General features: G+C 34.4%; 1 protein-coding gene across 2 annotated transcripts in view; it reads right to left on the bottom strand.

Annotated features, from left to right (window-relative positions):
* Positions 1-21,928, bottom strand: part of Marchf1 (membrane associated ring-CH-type finger 1) — a 968,384-nt gene that overhangs the window by 729,763 nt on the left and 216,693 nt on the right. Inside the window, exon 1 of one of the 2 annotated variants that reach the window (XM_033765457.1) lies at positions 21,522-21,885. The exons of the other annotated variant lie outside the window; for it this stretch is intronic. The gene's annotated coding sequence lies outside the window, so the exon portion shown is untranslated. Of the gene's footprint in view, positions 1-21,521; positions 21,886-21,928 lie in introns of those variants that run through there. 2 annotated transcript variants of the gene reach the window in all.

The raw sequence follows: 21,928 nt of genomic DNA, 5'->3' as shown, positions 1-21,928 counted from the left end.
TTCTAAAATTAAACCTGTGTTATATTTCTAGAAATAATCATAATTTCTGCCTCATTATTATATTGCTATTTATTTTTCTTGATATTTTCTTCTGAATTTTGGGATCAGTATTCATCTGGTAGAAATCCTTGAATATCCTTCTATTTATCCTTTTACTTGTATCAACTTTGTCTATTTTTCCAAGACATTTATATCCACATTATCCACATTCCTTTATAATTAGGATGCTTTCCTTCTGTTTCAATGTTCTAAAACACTTTTAAGCATAGTTCAATTACCTGTTCCTAACATTTTCAATAAATTCAACTGTGAAACTGTGTGAGTACCGTGTGAAAAACTGAAACATATTCTTAAAGTCATTTTCCCATTTATTATTGTAGTATCTTTTGATTTTCCATTCACTCTTATATTCAGTATTCAAAGCTATATATCGAGATTTTGAGGGCTGGGGATTTAAAAAAAAAAAAAAAAAAAAAATCTTGGAATAGAGCTGAGGTGCTTAGTGATAAAATACAGATCTAGCAGTATATATTTAAAAGGTAAAAATATTAATAAGTAAAAAATTGAACACAAACAATAATTTTTAAAGGGGAGACAATAAAAGATGCAGCCCAAGAAATTAAAAGAGAAAAGGTGGGATGGAGGGAGGGCAGGACTGAGACAGTACAGATTAATGTACTAAGATGCATAAAATTACAGAGGAATGATTTACTTTCTTAAAAATCTGATTTTTCTTATGAACCTAAAAAGGATTGGCAAATCCTAGAAAACTGAACAATGAAAGCAAAAATTCAAAAATATAAAAATACAATATGATTCCAAAAGGATTTTTAATATAAGAACATATTATGTTAAATAACTTGAAAACAATAAAAACATTGAGTAGATACTTTGCTATAAAGCATAAGAATGTGACTTATGAACAAGGAGAAAATAACAAAAGACTTAAAATAATTAAATAATTGAAATTAGTAACTTGAACTGATAATAGAAAACATTACAGACAAGTTTTATCTAACATTCAGAAGACATTCATTATAAGCTTTCCCATACAAAAGAGGGAATGGGAGAAGTAAATTTCCCAAATTCACTTTTATGGCTAACATAACCTTAGTAACAAACCTAAGAAAAATAACACAAAAAAGAAAAACTATGAAATTTTATTTTTAGATATGAGTAACAATTCTAAATGATACAATTCAAACAAAATTCAGCAATGTGTATATACAATGATCAAACAGGGCTTGTGCCAGGTATACAGAACTGCTTATCTTGGAAATTTACCACATGAACACATTAGAAGCCAAAAAATTATATTTGTAAACTTTTAATATCAATTCATAAGATAACTAATATGGCTTCCATATTAGTTAATAAAGAGAAACATCATTAAATTGAAAATACTACAAGTATTAAGCCAAGGAAGAGAACAAGAAACCAACTTCCACCCTGCTGCAAGTTGCTTTCAATGGAAACAAATACTAAGTTTTGGTGGAAAATACTGATTAAAGATCATCACTTCCACCAGCAAGGGGAGGTCTCATTGGGCTGAGAGAGAAGCTGGGATCTGCTGCAAGCCAGCAGATCATGGGGGAGCAGAGAAGGGTGCGTTAGAGTCATTCTGTGGCCGGACATTTCTATCAACTCCCTCTTCCCGAATGAAGGTGTTAGTGTCTCCTGGGTCCTCCTGGCTCTCTGGAGCTGAGGACACTGAGCGGCCTGATGAAGGAGGTGTCTGCTGATCTCATTGCCCTCCACTAGGAAGTCCTTCCTTGACAGAGGATTTGGGTGATTCTTCTCTGTCTACACCAGTCTCTTCACTGCAAGACTGCATAGGCATCTCCAATAATTTACTATGGCCACAAGAATAAACTAAAACACAAGGATTGAAAAAAAGAGTTGAGGGCCGGGATTTAGCTCAGCGGTTCGGTGGCCTCCCTTGCAAGCGCAAGAACCCGAGTTCAATCCCCGGTACCAAAAAAAAAAAAAAAAAAAAAAAAAAAAAGAGTGAAAATATCAAAATAGCCAACTTTAAGAACATCAAAGTGAACACACAAGTTCAAATCCTGGCTTGGTGGCCCTGCCTCTCACTAGTTGAGTAGCTTTAGGCAGATTAATTAATATTTCTGTGCTTAGGTTTTCTTGTACATGGAAAATGGGGATGACGATAACCACCGTTTATAACCTGCATTTCCTTTGTTTAATTACTCTAATCTCTGGGAACTCCTCTCTTTAAAAATGGTTTGTAAGTGTGACAATAATAGTACCTTAATCACAAAACTGATTTGAAGATTAAATAAGCTTATCTATTAATGTATATTTTTCTAAAAAGGTGAGTTCTCAATAAACATTGTTATTATTTTTATTTTGTACACACAATATGATTAATCTACATAATAGAACATCAAAAAACTATTAGAAGCTATTATTGAAGTTGCTAGATGGAAAATCAACATGTAAAAATCAATATACAATAAATATCTGGAAGACTATTTGTAATTTCTCATCTACAATCACTACAAAAACAATAATGATCCTAGGAATAAATCGCAAAACACCTCAGCAAGATCATCAGAGAAAAAAGTTATAACATCAGTAAAGCACATAAAAGTAGACAAGTGAAGTATGTGAATAAAGGCTCTCCCATAAATATGACAGTGTTCCCAAATTAAACTATAAGACCAACACACTTCCAATAGTGATGTAAGTCAGAAGCCCTGGGGGAAAGAGATGGCACACCCGAAGGCACAAACTATAGAGATATGTCAAGGTTAAGAGAGAGAAACCATTATCTCTGCCACTGTATCACATACACCACTACCTCCCAAGCCTCATGGCGAAGAGGAGGAACGGAACCACAGAAATCCAGGTGGAACTGGAAATTAAATAAAGAAGCTGTGGTCATGGCTGCATGTTTTCACTACTACCACAGCGGTCAAGAGACAAGCAGGCATCCAGAAAATGAATTCCGTTACCTTGCTCTCCACTTCCCCAATCTCCTATTAACTGGTATCTCACCAGAAATCAGAAGCCAGAGAAACACAGAGCACGCAGCAACATGGAAAATGGGTCTAACGAAGCAACCAAAGAAACCCACCACACATAAGATTCGTGATATTTAACAAGCAGACTCTCAAGTAATACTGAAAAGTTTCTAACAACAGTCAAGGCAATTTTGAAGAATAAGGATGAGGAGTGAAATTCATTCTAACAAATATAAAGACTGCTCATAGTGTTAGAAGAACTATATATTTACAAACCAACGGAATGCCTGGGATTTAGCTCAGTGGTGCCACCGGCTACCTCGCAAACGCAAGGACCCAAGTTCAATCCCCGGAACAAAAACAAAAACACCAATGGAACAGAGTTGAGAATGATGAACAGATGTAAATATACAGCATTTAGATATACCAGAGTTAGTCTTACAGATCAATGGGGAAAATTAAACTAGGACAATTGACTATACATCAGGAAGGAGGGGAAGGGAAGGCCAATCCCTGTTTCAGAAACTATTACAAAAATGAATTTCAAAGGTCCCCTTAATATGAAACATAGTTAAAGCTTTAGTGGGAAGCTAGGTGAATATCTTTACGATCTCTAAGGAAGAAAAGCTTACTCAAATCAAAAATACTAGGGCTGGGGATTTAGGTCAGTGTTTCCACTGCCTGCCTCGCAAGCACAAGGGCCTGAGTTCAATCGCCAGTACCCAGTACCAAAAAGAATAAAATAAAATAAAAATAAAAATAAATAAAAAATACTACATTTATAAAGAAAAAAATAGTAAAATTGACAAATAAAATTTCAAAAACATGTAACAAGTTTTTTAAAAAGGATAGATGGAAGAAACTAATTTCAGTGCACATAAATGATAAAGAGCAATTAAAATGTACAAAAAATTTTAAAAATCAAAGCTGAGAGAAAAAAGAACAAAATACTTAAAAGAATTTTCAAGAGAAAACGAATGAAAAGGAAAGTCCTTATATATGTGAAAAATTTCCCAACAGCACAAATGAAGAGAAAGAATTTAAAACATCAGTAAGATAGTTAAAGTGTATAGAAAAGATTGGAATTTTATTAATAATTCAAGCACTGGTTATTAACATGTAAATTGGCACAATTATTCATAGAAAGGAACACCATACAGCTCTAAAGACAGGTAGGTTTTTTAAAGATATGTTAAAGATCTGTTTTCTGAATACCACTGCCACATTTTCATAATTTTACTACATATTTAAGCATCCACAACTAATACAGAGTATTCTTTGCTTATAAAGTTTATAAAATGGTGTATCATTTATACATTACAGCTGTCCTAAAATATTTTACTTAAGTATTTTAAACTGATGTATCATTTATACATTACAATTGTCCTAAAATATTTTACTTAAAATTGTATATTAAACACTGATTTCATTCACTAATTTTAACTTCTGAATAATAATTGCATAAAAATCATTGAGTATTTAGAGCTTTCAAATTAATACAAATGAAACTTGATAAATTTGCCTCTACGCCCACCAATGAAGAGTTTTTCTAAAAGTTAAACTGTTGATACAACTTACAATACTATAATACAGTTGATACAATACTTGATAAATACAATAATATACTATATTTACATGAAAAAATGTATCTGAGAGATACTGCAAAAAGACAAATATTTATAAAATGCTAAATTGTAATACATTTTAGTACAAATATACATAAAGTATATATTCATAAAGTATCTATATTTCAGATAATCTTAAGAAGTAATTTTTGAATTGGGAGAGAATTAAAGTGAAATATTCACTTTTCAATTTTCATATATCTCCATTTTTTCTAACAAAAATATTTTACAATGTAGTTTAATAGTTTTGAAACACTGAAAAATTTATCTTTGTTACTATATTTCGCATTTTGTTTATTATACCACTGCTGCATAGTAAAAACACTCTTGGATATAGGATGGAATGACCATATTATGCATGATTTATACACTAATGATTATACAATTAACTTATTTTTTAATAAAATGTTCTTTATATTAACATTATTAAAGTTATAGATTCTCATTGTTGAAAATTTGGGGCTGAAGGTACAGCTGAGTGGCAGAGCTCTTGCCTCCATGCATGAGGTCCTGGGTTCTATCTCTCACAATGAAAAAAAAATAAAAGAAAAAAAGAAGGAAAGAAGAGAAAAAGGAAATCTGGAAAATACGGAAAGAGAAAAAGGGCAGAACCACTAAAAAGTGATGTTAAGTATTCATATCATACACTCAATCTTTGAGTCTTCCAGTGGTGGTAGTTATAAAATGTCTTTATTTGTTCCCACAACTAAATCTTCAAATTTCACTCATGCCTAAAAAGTATCAAGAAACTTAAAGATTAAAATTTATAAGGTATAAAAAGCCATGCAGGGACAAGGGGAAAAAATGAGAACCAAGACCTGTCATGTAAAGGTACAAGATCCCAATGATGAATGTAACTGTACTGTATACCTAAAATGTACCAATAAACTCAATGAGGAAAAAAAACATGAAACTATATTTGGTAATTTAATCATTTAGTTTTCTACCCTCTATTCACCATCCTACCTTGAAAGTATTGTTATGCCTATTTTTGCAGGTAAGGAAACTAAAAAACATTTTAAGCAATTTAACCAAAGTCACCTACTATTGGGGTTTCTATGGTTGAAATCTGAGTTTTTTCCAGCTACTAATTTTCTCTGTTCTTCTACATGGAAACTAAGTCCTCCTGTTTAAAATTACTTTTCAAAGCTAATTTATATAACAAAAATTTCCCCAAGTAAAATATGCAAACTTTTCAGGCATCAAGGAAGAATCAAGCTAAAAGAATTCTGTATTTAGCACAGGGTCCTTCCTAGATGGTGACATTGGCTTCAGCCATGTCAAGCTGACAAGTATGCAAATAAAATAAATAAACAGGACCCCTCAGGAGTTCAGAGTTCACAACCTGCAGGGCTCTTACCCTATGAAAAAGGAAAAGGAAAGAGCTGTTGATTCCTCTTTCTTCTGCATGAAAACACCCAAAAGTAAAACATGGCAACATGCAATTGTTCTGATATTTATTAGGCTAAGTTAATGAAGATGCTTAACAATTTCTTCAAAACCATTCTGTTAGCACATATTCTCTCTTAGGCAATTTTTTCAAATAAAGTTTCATATTTGATGTGTGCCCATAGAGTATAACTTAGCAGAGCAGATTGCTTTCACTTCATTTTTTCTATATCTAGATAAAAATTTTATTGAAAACATAAAGAAGGAAAGTCTGCAAGTGCTTATCAGGTCTGGCAGACCTGAATTGAGGTACAACAGTCATATCTTCCCAGATTCCAAAATTTCATAATCTGGCTAATTTTAACCTTTAATTTCCTCAATTTAGTTTCTTGTAGATGTACTGATGCCACTGGAGTAATACATCACTTGGAAATGCCTTGTTCCTACTCATTGCAATGTTTTGGCAGTACTAGAGACTGAGCCCAGGGATTTTCACTGAGCTATCTCCTCAGCTCATTATTCATTTTCTTTTAAATTTCTGAGACAGTGTATTACTAAGTGACTAACTTACTCAGACACCTCTCAGACTTACAGTCCTTCTGCCTCGCCCTCCCAGAGTGCTGGGAGGAGCTATGCTGCTGCTTATTGCAATTCTTACTTGGAATGTATAAGGCAAATGACTAATAACCTATCAGCAACTTGTACTATTCTTGTCAACCAATACAACTGTGACAAATGGCTAACCTGTCATCTCCATTTTGTTCTTTATGAAATTAGACCCTTCTAGGGCTGGGGATTTAGCTAGGTGGTTCCACCACCTGCCTCACAAGCACAAAGACCCAAGGTCGATCCCTGGTACCAATAAAAGCCCAAAAAACAATAAAAAATTAGACACATTTGATGCCATTTCCAAACACTTATTCCAGGAAATTAGAATTCATTATTTTGGGGTGGCTATCCTCACTGCTGCTTAAATAAAATCTTGGTTCTCACCTTGGTCTGCTTCAATTTGCCTTTTAGGTTGACAATATAAATGCCACATATACACAGAAAAATATTTTTAAGAAGACACAAAAAAACTATTCAGAAGTTAACATGGAGGTGTTAAGGCTTTTTCATTGAAGATATATTTATTTATACTTCTACTATGAAAATAATTCATCATTATTAATTTGAGTATTAGGAAAATAAAGAAAAGTAAGATAAGAAATTAACTGTAGTGTCACCACTATATACAGTTTAAAATATTTCATTTTAAGCCGGACATGGTGGCACACACCTATAATCCCAGGACTCAGGAGGCTGAGGCAGGAGGATTGCTGTGAGTTCAAAACCAACCTAGGCTACATAGTGAGACCAAGGCTGATCTGGACTACACACTGAGGCCATGTCTCAAATAACAACATTAACAACAACAACAAAACACTTAATTTTATTTCTAAAATAAACACTTTCATTGTAGTCATATATATTGTAAATTTTTAACACATTTCACATATTTTTTAAAATGCAAATTGACAACTACAGTTCACGCTTATATTTTAAAAAGCCCATCATAATAGCACCTGTTAGAACTTCTTTTTAAGATTGATTTTCTTTATCATGAATGTCATAAAGGACAAATCAGTAAATCTTAGATTTGACCTTTATACTTGTCATTCAATATCTTAATACTGTAATCTGTCAAATTCATTCTCTCACTTCTGTTTAATTGTCTGACATTTTCATGGCACAGAATCTTTATTCCATTTGGTAGTTCTAAGTACATACTTATTTAGCCTCTTATTAAACATTTTCAAAATAAGACATGCTTACAAGGCTAAAAGATTTTCCAAAAGATTAAATTTAAAATTAATCTATAAATAAATGGTTATCTCATTAAAAGAGACAGTAATTTGCAAGAGCTACTGTGTATATTATACTAATTATTAAAGAGCCATTTCATGTGGAGCCTGGATATAAGCTGGTTCTATTAGAGCAAAATTGAAAAGAAATATCAAAGGAAGTACAGGTCTAAGTGAAAAATAATTTGTCTCTAATTAATTGAATTTCAAATTTGGGAGAAACTTTAAAAACCAGAATCAAAACTTTTGTGAATATAAAATCAATTTAACCTTATTAAAACATAAATGCAAGAACTAATTTGGGACTGCATAATTAAATGTGGCTAAGCACCACGCTTTAAGAGCACCTATGGAGAACTTTGAGTCATAGTATTAAAATCAATCTCAAATAAAATTTAAATTGAAGTACTTTTAAAACAAAAATATTCATAATAATGCCATCTTAAAATTGATAACTAGTAAAATAAATTTCATAATGTCAAAATTTAATCTACTTAAATTTCCCATTTAGGAAAAAAGTGCAGCTCATTGCCAGTGTTCTTTTAATTTTACACAGACACACTCTCTGAGCCTGATGCAAATCCCACTGGTTTTCACTGTCAATATAAAACATAAATAGAATATAAAATGTAATATATAGTAATATACAGTGTAATATAAAACTTCCTGGAGTTATTTCTTTAATCCTAATGTAACAGAAATTTATGCAATAAATATTTAATGATTTTTTGCATGTAATATATTTCAAAGCATGGAAAACACAAAGCAAAACATCACATTCCACATAAAAACATAGTGTTTCTCTCCAGATCTGGGATTTGACATTTTAAGTGATCAAGAATCACTATATTTTATTAATGGTAATATCACTCTGAAAAATACAATGTTATAAACAGAATGACATCTTTTGTTTCCAAAGACAATCAATATTCCTTAGGCAATGCAAAAATGATAATAAAGGAAAAATATCCGATGGCAAACTATGGAAGTAAGGTTAGGACTGTTATCACAAGGTAAATGCTACAGCAACAAGTACTGCTTAAAGTACTCACTGAACAAATGAGAATCGGTTAGAAATATATAGAATTGTACAAGCCTCTTATAGAGTTCTTAAGTATCACCCTCACAAGTTAGGATAAATTGAGAAATAAATGTCTCTCTGCTTTCAACTCTATTTCTTTAGAAATTCACTAATGAAATAATCAATTATTAGAAATGTCAAACTTTTTCAAATGTCCAAAACTCAATACTTACTAGTCTGCCTATTTTATATACTGTTCTCCCCTCATACTTCATATATTTCCTTTCTCGTAACACATAATCCTATTTAGAATTTGGGACTTTCTTTGATGACAGCCTCTCCCTCACACACACAATTCATATTAAGCCAAACATTGTGTGACAGTCCCTTATGTCTGACATACCTCTGTAAACCGTATCACTCTCCTTGTAATTATCCATGAGTCCTCCATCTTCCTCTGTCCTCTGGTCTCACTTCTAACCTTTCTCTATCCTATCTATCTATCTGCCCCTCCCCAACTCCTTCTAAATCCCCATTCTGAAGACTACAGTTGCTATATTGAAGAGGTTATTCACTATAAACATATTTTGGGCTGGTCCTCAATTTTTATTTCATTCACATGGTTAAACTTGGTAGATAAATATCTACCACAAATTGTCATTTTCTAAGTTGTGCTTGATGCTACTGTGTTGCTGATTGAATCACTTGGGCTAAGGTGTTGTGATTGATCTAATCAGTTGTCCTCCCTGGTATAATGAAAATGAGTTTGCCTCAGAGACATTAGAGACTCAAAACATAAAGACAAACTATATCTGCAAGACTGAAGTATTAACCCAGTAATTAAACCAAGAACAGTACCAATGACAAAAATAGAAATGGGAGGGCATTTATATAAGACACAACACAGACTTCCACCCCACCAAAGGTAAACTCTGAGGAAAATGAGGTGGAAAAGTCTGTCAACCATCTGGATACCCTCAAATGATAGTACTTGAAGTAAAAAACAGAAAAATGAGGCTCTAGAAAAAATTCAAAACAGAAATAATTTCCCAGATAACCACAGACATGGTGAAATAAATGAAAGATATGATTAGAGACTCTAGAACAGTAACAGATTAAAAAATAGATAAGCTCAGAACCATGATGTAAACCATGAATATCCAGCACAGGAAAGGAATGGAAACCTTGAATGCTCAACATAGGAAAGAAATGGAATCCTTGAAACAGATTCAAGCAGATATCCAGGAGATTGAAAACTCTATAGAAAGCATTTGCAGTAGATTGAATGAGTGTGAAGATAGGATTTCAGATGTAAAAGATAGGATTGCAGTCAGTGACCATGAAAAGAGAGATCTCTTAAAAACAGTAAGGGACCACGAGAAATTGATCCAACAACTCTTAGAGGATGCAAAGTAGAATAATATAAGACTGACAGGAATCCATGAAGTAGCAGAAGAAAGTTCAAATGACATTAAAAAAAAACTGTTCACAGAATTAATGACAGAAAACTTCCCAAACAGAGCAAAAGAATTTGACATACAGATAAGTGAGGCATATAGGACTCCAACTAACCACGATAAAAAAAATACACCTAGAAATATAATAATCAAAAGCCCAGAAACCCAACAGAAGAACAAAATACTACAAGCAGTTAGACAAAAGAAACAAATCACATGCAAAGGCAAGCCCATCAGAATCACACCAGATTTTTCAACACAAACCCTCAAGTCAAGGAGAGCCTGGAGTGTGGTATCTCAAGTCCTAAAAGAAAACAACCTCCAGTCTGCAAAACTATCTTTCAAAACTGATGGGGAAATAAAATATTTCCATGAGAAAGAACACCTGTGAAATTTCATGAACACCAAACTGGCATTCCAAACACTTCTAAACAATATCCTGGAAAAAGAAAATGAAGACCACAATTGCATAAGGGCCAACAGAGCAAATATACCAGGCAAGGCAAGAAATTAAAGGGAGAGAAGGAAAAATAAAAAAAGAAAGGAACCAACAACAGGAAAAGAACATGACAATGAAAAGTCAATATATAAAAGCAATAATCATCATTTTCAATGGCCTCTATTCACCAATCAAAAGAAACAAGCTGTCAGAATGGGTTAAAAAGCAAAATCTAACAATACGCTATATACAAAAACCCAACTTAATCCATAAAGAAATTCATACACTGAGACTAAAAGGATGGAAAATAGTTCTCCACGTGACAGGAGCCTGGAAAAAAGCAGGCACAGCTATCTTATTCGCAGACAGAACAGATTTCAAACCAAAACTAATTAGGAGAGACAAAGAAGACCACAACATCCTTGTAAAAGGAACAATGCAAAAGGAAGAAATGACAATCATAAATATATATGTACTGAATACTAATGCCCCCAACTATACAAAACAAATATTAATGGATATGAAAAATGAAATAAGCACTAATACAATTGTAGTGGGGAACCTCAATACTCCACTGACACAAATAGACAGATCATCTAGACAGAAAATCAACAAGGAAATAACAGAACTTAACCAAGTATTAGAACAAACTGACTTAGTAGATGTCTACAGAGTGTTCCAACTGACAAAATCAGAATATATATTCTTTTCAGCTGCACATGGGTCATTCTCCAAAATAGACCACATGCTACCTGGTAGAAAATGCTAATGCAAAGGAATTGAAGTTATTCCCTGTATATTATTAATTCCTTGTGCAATCAAACTGGAGATCAATAGCCTAAGAAACCACAAGAACTTCACAAACATGGAAATTAAATAACACCTTGCTGAACAACCATTGGATCACAGAGGAAATTAGAGAAGAAATTAGACAGTTTCTACAATTAAATAATAATGCCAATACAACATACAGGAAGCTATGGGACACAATGAAAGAAGTTCAATGAGGGAAATTCATAGCAGTAAATGCCCAAACTAGGAAAAAAGAGCAAGCTCAAATAAGCAACCCAATGCTTAAGCTTAAGGTCCTAGAAAAAGAAGAGCAAGACAAATGAAAAGCCCATAAAAGGGAGGAAATTATAGAGATCAGAGCAGAAATCAGTGCAATGGAGACTAAGAGAACAATACAAAAAAAAATCAATGAATCAAAGAGTTGTTTTTTTCAAAGAATAAACAAAATGGATAAACCCTTAGCCAAACTTATCAACACAAGAAAAGGCTCAAATTCATGTAATTAGGAATGAAAAGGATGAAGTACCAAAGATGCACCAGAAATCCAGAGGATCACCAATACCTACTTCAAAAATCTGTACTCTAATGAAATGGAAAATACAGAAGAAATGGACAGATTCCTAGACACTCTTAAACATTCCAATGAAGTTGAAAGGGAAGCAATACTTCCAAATTCACTCCTGGAAGCAAGTATTAGTTTGATTCCAAACCCAGGGAAAAACCCAACCAAAAAAGTGAACCTATAGGCCAATCTCCTTAATGAACATAGATGCAAAAATACTCAATAAGATACTGGCAAAGAGAATACAGAGGGTCATCAAGAAGATCATACACCATGACCAAGTCAGATTGATCCCAGGCATGCAAGGATGGCTCAACATACATAAAGCAATAATAGTAACACACTATATTAACAGAAATAAGAACAAAAACCATATGATCATCTCAATAGATGCAGAAAAGCATTCAACAAAATTCAAAAAACACTCATAATAAAAACCCTACATAAAATTGGAATATATGTTTTTTATTCCAACCTGATGAAGGCTATCTATGAAAATCCAACAGCCAATATCATTCTAAATGGTCATAACGAAAAACTTTCATGCTAAAATCAGGAGCCAGACAAGGATGTCCACTGTCACCACTCTTGTTCAATATAGTTCAAGAAACACTAGCCACTGCAATGAGACAAGAGAAATTAAAGCAATAAAGATAGAAAAGGGAGAAGTTAAACTGTCACTGTTTGCTGATGATATCATACTGTACATAGAAGATCCAAAAACACTCTGCCAAAAGACAGCTAGACTTAATTGACAGATTCAGTAGAGTAGTGGGATACAAAGTCAACACTCAAAAATCAATAGCCTTCTTGTACACAAATAACAGACTCACTGAGAGAGAAATTAGTGAAACAATTCCTTTCACCAATAACATCCAAATATGAAATATTTAGGAATCAATCTAATGAAGGAGAAAAAGACCTCTACATTGAAAATGACGGCACTCTGAAAAAAGTGAGAGAAGAGGATATAAGAAGATGGAAAAACATCCCTTGCTCCTGGGTAGGAAGAATCCACACAATGAAAATGGCCATACTTCCAAAACTTCTATACAGATTCAATGCAATCCTGATTGAAACTCAACAGTATATTTTACAGAACTTGATAAAACAATCCAAAAATTCATTTGGAACCAGAAGAGACCCAGAATAGCAAAAGCAATTCTAGGCAACAGAGACATGGCAGGGGATATCACAATTCCCAATTTAAAACTATACTACAAAGCCACTGTGATAAAAAAAACAGCCTGGTACTGATAAAGAAATAGACCTAAGGATCAATAGAATAGATTAGAAGATGCAGAAACAACACCAGATATACTCAGTTACTTCATCCTTGAAAGTGGAGTCAAGTATCCTCAGTGGAGGAAAAATAGCCTCTTTAATAAACGGTGTTGGAAGAACTGGCTTTCAACCTGCCAAGGATTAAAACTAGATCCCTATCTTTCATCATGCACTAAACTAAAATCCAAGTGGATTAAAAATCTAAATATCAAAACAGAAACAGTAAACTTACTGGAAAGTAAATTAGGTAGTACTGTCGAAGACATTGGCATGGGAAAATACTTTATAAACAAATCCTCAGCAGCATGAGAACTTGCACAAAGAATAAAAAACTGGGATCTCATTGTATTAAAAAGTTTTCGCAGTGCAAGAGAAATCACCAATAGAGCTAAGAGACAAACTACAATGTGGGAAAAAAATTTTACCAGCTACTCCTACGACAAAGGACTACTATCTAGAATATATAAACAACTCAAAAAAAGCAGACTCCTTCAAAAAACAAAGACCTGATTCAAAACTGGTTATATGAAATGAACAGATATCGCTCAGAAAAACAAGTAAAAGCAGCAAAGAAATATATGAAAAAATGTTCAACACTGGTCATTTGAGAGATGCAGATGAAAACAACTCTGAGATTCCACCTTACCCCAGAAAGAATGGCTACTAGCAAGAAATCAACCAATAGCAAATGCTGGTGGGGTTGTTGGGAAAAAGCAACCCTTCTCCACTGTTGGTGGGAGTGCAAACTGGTGCAACCACTATGGAAATCAATATGGAGATACGTCAAAGAACTAGGATTAGAGGTTCAATTTGACCCAGTATCGCACTGCTGGGTATTTTTCCAAAAGAATGAAAAGAATCATACCACAGTGATATATGTGCAGTCATGTTTATAGTGGCACAGTTACATTTATAGGGAAATGGATGTGCATTGAGGCTATCCTCTTAAGTGAAATAAATAGGATGTACTTGAGTAAATACCAAATAGTTTCTCTAGTTTGAAAAACTAAAAGTGTAAATAAGGTTCAAATGATGTAATTGGGAACATGAAATAGCAAGAAAATATCTAAAGGGGAAACAGGAAGGGGACAAGAAAGGAAATAATGGAAAAGAAAAAATGTGAAAAAATGAAAAAAATGGAAACCAAGTCTTTGTAAAGAGGAAAGGGAGGGCAGGGGTATGGGGAAAAAGCAAGAACCAAGATATATCATGTAAAGGTACAAGATCCCAATGATAAATGTAACTGTATTGTTTGCTTTAAATATACCAATAAACTTAATGGAAAAAAATAAAATAAAAATAAAAGAATTATTTAAATGGCTTCATTTGGTGACCTGGAAGAGAGCTAATTTGTTACTAAAATATATCTGGGAAATAACATTGTTTTAGTTTTTACATTATTATTTTGTTCTCATTATAAGGGATATGGTTTACAGCTATAGTACTGATGCTTTTTATCATTTTCCTCCAGAAAAATAAAAGCTAAATTGTCATATATCTTGATCCAAGTCCCCTTCAAAAGCAAAGTTTGAACTAAGAAACTGAAAATCACATAAGGTGGCCACAAGGAATAAGAATGTGGCACTGGGTTAAGTGAAGTCAGGAAGGCATGGAAGCCAATACAGCTTAACTTCACCACCATGACCAGAAGAGGTTGCATGCCACCCACACATCTCAGTAGACAAAGAATGCCTGGCAGAGCTGTCACCCAGACCCTCTCATTGAGGGTTTTCTGGGTGGTGTTAGCTCCTCTTGCTTCCAGAATGCCTGGACTTTGGTCAGGGGCAGTAATAACATGGCAATAAAGTCCTACAGGAGAAAGTCAGAACCATCCAACATAAACTTGAGATGAGAAAAAGTCACCAATGAGTCATATCTGCTGACAATGTTCAACAGAGACACATCCAACTCAGAAGCAAGGCAAGAGGAAAGGTGGTGCTCAAGAGGCCTGTGATGTTTGTGGCAATCCAAGTTGCTTTACAAAGAGTCAGCCTCATACAATTAGTGAGGAACAATGTGTAAGACACAACTTGCTCCTCCCACCTAGGTTCAATGAACTTCCAAATATAGCTTGAAATATCCTCAGTCAAAGGTGGGAACAGAGCCCATTCCAGACCTTCTCCAATTTCACCTGTTGTATCCTAGAAAGTCAGTGGCTTCTAATATGTTTTCTGAAATATGTAATAACTTAAAATAATAGTGCATAGCATAGTTTACCTATTCATCATATGGTAGACTTAATAAAAATTTGAGCCCAGTCAATAGAAACATAGTTAATATACATCACATGTATCTAACAATAGACTTTAGGTATGATCTGATTTAACTATACTTTCATGAACTGGTTTAGAGATATATTGTGAGTTTCATCCATACATCTATAAAGAGATCAATATACTACTACCTTCTTAACTGCATTATAAAGATGACGAGAAATGGATCTGTATTCACTTGCTTTTCAGAGTAACTAAAAATAAAAGTTGTTTCTACCCTTGATCTTAGCCAAAAGGCCAAGAAGCAATAAAAGAGAATGTTGTTTCTGAGAGTCCAGTCTTCCCACATTTTTATCTCCACAGCATAGTTTTATTCACAAGTTAGGATATTTCATCAATCATAGAATGCTTTTATTCAGAAAATAGTCGTGTTGTTATATATCTCCTAAAAGAAAAGTTTTAGCAATTAGTTATTAGTTACCAAGAACTTCAATCTACTGTTTGTTTGAATCACTGAACTTCACTGTTGCTAAAATCTATCCAAAAGGAGCACATAATTAACTTCTGAGTAAAATCTGGCCTTGTTTGATAAGAACACTTTTTTAAGAGAGCTTACAGTTAGCTATATTGCCTGGGAACATGAGGGTGAGACTGCTACCTCTAGTTATCCTGGATCCCTGTACATTTTATGTTTGTAATTTTGACCATTAATTATAATAAGTCTACTTGATCGATTAAGAAAACACCCAGGGGATAAGAAAAATAAATTTCTTCTCGTACTTGGGTAGCACAGGAAGATATAACTGTGTACCATGTACACTCCCTGATTCCTTCCTGTCTGTTTCCCTCTCTGCTTCCTGGCTGCCATGGTTGAGCAGCTTTCCTCCACCATGCTCTTCTGTCATGATTTTTTCCTGGGCCTGAACCCTCTGAAACAATAAGCTGAAATAAATGTTTCTCCCTTTAAATTGCAGATGTGAGGTATTTTATTTCATTGACAAGAAAGTGAGTAATGTAGTAATCAAATACTAATTCATTTTAGCTAACAATCTTAGAGGAATAATTTATAATGGACCAACGTTGCTGCCAAAAATGACTAGAAAAGCCACATATTTTAAAAATCAGATTAAAATTTTGGGAAATTTGTTACTCAAGTTTCTATTACTTTAACAAACACCAAAGAGACTCACTTTATGAAAAGAAAAAGTTTCTCATGGCTCATGGTTTTGGAGGCTCCAGTCCATGGGTGGGTGGACACATTGCTTTTAGGCCTCCACTGAGGTACAGCACATTACGGTGGGAATATTATAGCAATATCACATCCCTTGTGTCTGAGAATCAAAGGATATGAAAAGGAAGGGGTGGGGTTCCACTCTTACCTACCAGGGTATGCCCCAATGACCTGAAAACTTTCCACCAGACCTTTCTTCTTAATTGTACCACTACCTTCCAACAGCACCAAGCTGGGGGACCAATCTAACTCACGGGCTTTCAGGGGACACTCAACATAGCAAGAAGTTCCAAGGAAGTCATGACTTGGGGCTTCAATATTTCAGATGGAGGAAATATAAGAGAGATATGTAAATTAACACATAAGGGTGCTTTTATTCCCTTTGCATAGATAAAAGAGGTCCTTGGCAATCTAGAAACACAGCAAGAGCCGAGAATATGAGCAGAGGACCACTGCCGAGGCATAAAGAATCTAGCACAGAATATTTTGTAGTCCTGGGGGAGGTGGATGTGGAAAGATATAATCAGAGAGATGAGGAGCCAAGGTTCACTCAAAGAACAATAATGCGGGGGGGATCCAGATAATACCTGGCTGATTTTATCTATAGGGCATTAACTTTGGTTTGAAACCTGTGAATATACTAGGGGAGGCATTGGATATCTTTCCCAAAAGGGAAATGAAGTCTAACACTTGTTAAACTTGAAGTTTAACTCAGTCACTGATTGGATATTAATGATTTGTCACTATCCCAGTGTAACTACCTAAGGAAATGTTGACATCTTTTGGAGGTGGATGAATCATCTGGAACTTCTACAACTTTTATACAAAACTACTAAAATCAAGAGTAAAGAGAGACAGTGAAAAGAGACACAAAAATATAGTTTCTGGCAACAGCATATAAAAACTTTAAAATAATTTGGAATAAAAGGGCTGGAATGTATATAGTTCAGTGGTACAGTGCTTACATAGCATGTGGCATAACCTATACTCAATTTCCAGCACTGATAAGGAAAAATTTTATTCATAGGTTGAAAGCAGTAGAAAATAAGATAGGGAAAATAGATAAATTAGAATTTATAGAAAAAATACAATATATTTTTGAAACTGAAAAAATATATAGCAATTGTAATAATTCATGGATGAGATTGACATTGTAATAGATGTAAAAGGTGATTAGTAAATTGAAGAAAAATTCAAAAGAAAATATTCAAACAATCACAGAGCGGCTAAAAATGGTAGGAAATACTAAACTGAGTGTAACAGGCATGATGAGTAAAATAAACCCATTTGTTAAACATGAAATGAGATTCCAAAAAAAGGGACAGAATGGTATACAGGGAGAGATCAATTAAGACTTCAATGAATTTCTTCTGATGAAAGACATCAGGCCACAAATTCAAGAAGCTCTGAATTTGAGAATAAATATACAGAAAACAATTTCCAACAACCTCATAGTATAATTGAAAATAATAAAGACAAATGAAAAACCTTAAAATCAGCCAAAGATATAAATATATCACCTTCAAAGCAACAGCAAGGCTGAGAGGTGTGAAGAAAGGCAGGACTCAAAAGAATAACAGGATAAAAAAGAAAAATCTACCAAAGAAAAATTGTATACTTACTTTAAATATTCTTTAAAAATTATAGGTGTATATAAATATTTTCAGCCATGCTGAAAATTTTTGTTGGTAAACTTTTGATATAATAAATAACTTCATTATTTTATAATTATAATAAATGAGTTCTTAAGGTTCCATCAATTTAAAATACAAGGGGCTTCAAATGAAAAATCATATACTAGATTCATCTCTATACATTTACTTATTTAAATGAACTAATTAGAAATTTAAAAGTTATTAGATTTAGTAATTCATGATATTTGCCATATCTTCCTAAGTTTTCCAAACAACCTTTGTGCATTAGCTCATTTGTTGGGCACTAGTCCCTCCCCAGGTTGGAAAATAAGTCAGATATTTTCATCTTTATTTTTTGTAAAATGAAGGTCATGCTAAAAGAGACTCGGAGATTTGTCCTTGATGAGACAACAAAATCTAAACTAGAATGCATTCTTCCTATCTACTGTTCATCATCTGAATACTACAAAGTAGAAAATTAATTAATAATATTACATTGCAAAATATATCAAATAAATGGCAAATGAATAATTGTAGTAGTTTCTAAAGAATTTGTATCAAAATTTTTTTATTTTTTCAAAGATCTATTAACATTATATTTACCCTTTGAATAAGATATCATAATATTCTTTAATATTTTTAACAATATTATAACTATTGGTTTTCTCTCTTCAGTTTATATTTGTAGAAGAAGCTAAAATGCCCAAACCTTTCAGGCTAGGTTTTACTGAACAATTTCCATATCAAAGGCTACACAAAAGTTAAAATCATAACGTTTCATGATCCATAAGCTTCCTTAAGCTTAGGAAGGCTATAAGACATCATTATGGAGAGGCCACAAGACAAACCTCTGATTCAGTTCAAGGTGTAATTTTGCTTCAAGGAAAGTGAGAAAATTTCATATGATGGAGTTTCTAAAGTGTGTGTGTTAAATCAACCAACTGGAACAAGCAAAGAAAGGGGCTGTCAAATAGTAGGAACTTACTCCATATACATAATCTTTTCCTGGAAAAGCCATAATACTGGAATTATACCCTCCTTCACAAACCGGGAATATTACTCTCACGTACTCTAGCAATACGCTGTGGCTTTGTTTTTGTTTAATAATGTGATTTCTTCTTCAACTAGGACTTTTCCTAATGAAGAGTCCATATGCAAAAAAATAGCCAAAGTATTTGTAAAATACACTAAAGAACACTGACAAAGTAACCTTTAGTTCCAGGACATTATTTTACTCTATGTCTTTCTTAACAACAATATTGTACTTCTTATCAAATATATTAAATCATATTTGTAAGATGCCTGCATTTTGGGGGCCACTTTCCTCACATATTCTATTGCATATGTGGTTAAAAAAAATCAAAGCACTTTTGACCTTCTTAGTTAAAACATTTCAGAAATAAAATTAAATATTTTAAGTATGAAGTATCATCTATTCCTGTTAATACACTAACAAGTGTATTTACTACATGAAATGGGTAACAAATCTTGTTTTTAGAGGTAGTACCTTTTGCCAACATTTAAGAGCCAAATGCCACCATACTTCTTGCCAGTCATTGCTGGCCGGCTAAGAATTATAAATATATTTTGTAATAGGCATTTTCATGTTGAGTATATCCCAATGCACAAGCACATCACTGGGCTGGTTTGAAAAAGAGGTTTTGGTCTCATGGGATCTGAGGAAAGCACTGGACAGAGCAACAGGTTATCTAAGATCTTGGATGTGAAGCTCCATATGTTTTCTCATAGTCAAGTACAAGAAAAGTTAAAAAGAAAACTTCTGAAGAAACAGAGATTTTTTGTGACAAGAAGTCATGAATTAGATAATGAAATAAATATTATTTCTGAATCACAGAGGAAAATGTTGCTGCTACAGCAGAAGTCCTACAAAAAAATAAGCTCTCCTTGGTCACGTTATTGAACTGTCAACACGGTCTAACATCATCAAACATTTAATTACGCACTTCCCAGGAAAGACAAACATGTACAATGAGCTTTCCCGAAATGAAAACTGAGGTAACCCCGGATATGCTGCTCAGTCCCACTGACCCCCATGACCTCACACAGATTCCACTTTGCTTCTACCACATTTATTACTCCAGCAATGTTTCTACCGTGTCTCCTCTGAAAGGACCTCAAACTTTATCAGAAGAGCAATCACTGACCAAGATACTGCGGTTTGACTCTTAGAAAAGCTGCGTTAGAATCACCAGTCTCTCAAAAAAAAAAAAGCTTTATTAAAAAAAAAAAAAAAAAAAACCAAATGACTCAGAATTGTAACTGTCCTATTGTTGTGACTTTTTTACATTTGATCATTATGTTAGATGCTGGAATATCAAAACAGTGTATGGGGACTCTAATGTTAGGGGATTAATGATTGTAAATTAAATCCATAAATATTAAATGATTATTAAAATTTTAAAGATCTTAGATTGCAGTGGATAAAAGCCTCAGAAAGAAAAGGAAGTAAACCCTAAAGTAGCAAATTCTCACTGTTTCCACCTTTTCCACAAAGTGGCTTTGGGGGAGGTGGATATTAAATGCAAATGCTCCAGTAAATATCGTCACTTCTTTTGATACAAAAATTGGACTCTTCTCCAACAGAAGGGATTCATCGACCGATAGCAAGACAGTAGGTGCAGGAATTGATAAATTGACATCTATACGCGGTACAACTCTTGACTAAGGTGCGTAAACAGGTTCTGAATGTCTCTCAGCCCGCAGAGCTCTACAACCGCAAAGACGCTGATCTCAAACATGCTAGCAAGCAAACCTCTTCCGGACCTGAGTAACAAAAGGAACTGCCAGGAAAACGTGGAGCAGCTGTCTTATATACATACTGAACCTGCCTCTGACTACATCCACCTGCCACAAATAATCTCCGAGATAAACACTTCAGAAACCGGAAAAGGAAAAAAAAAAAAAAGACCCAAAGTTTGCTCTTTACCTCGCACCACTGGGGGTAGAACTTGGGCGTCTCTCTGCCACTTCGCTCTCAGGAGCCCCAGAAGGTAGCTCTACCTGAATAACCCCGACAGACACTCACCCGTGAGCGCAGGACCCTTCTGGCGTCTCAAATCCCAGTCTCAGTCCCACCTGCCCGCAGGAACACAATGGAGCCTCTCCCCGAGCCAGCCGATTGCGTGGAGCCGGGCTCGGACCCCACAGTTGCAGGGAGCCTCGCACAGGTTTGAGCGTATCCGCATTAAACCCAAGACAAAGGCTGCCCGAGTCTTACGAGGTGCGCGCCCTCCTAGATACTCGGCGCTCGCTCCTTTAGCCCACACTGAGGATTCCTGAGCCCGAGAAGTACTGTCGTGGCTTCCGCGTTTTGGGAGGGGCGCGGCTGGGAGACTAGTACTGCGCTGGTGTAAACAGCGCGCTGCGCTCTCGGGATCCACCAGGAGCAGCGTGAGCGCAGGGCTGGCGCCCGGTCTAACAGGGAAGACTACC

This window comes from Fukomys damarensis, unplaced genomic scaffold (genome assembly GCF_012274545.1).
Source record: "Fukomys damarensis isolate Sample0158 unplaced genomic scaffold, DMR_v1.0_HiC HiC_scaffold_18, whole genome shotgun sequence".
NCBI lineage: Eukaryota > Metazoa > Chordata > Mammalia > Rodentia > Bathyergidae > Fukomys > Fukomys damarensis.
This window is presented reverse-complemented; position numbering and strand designations above follow the sequence as displayed.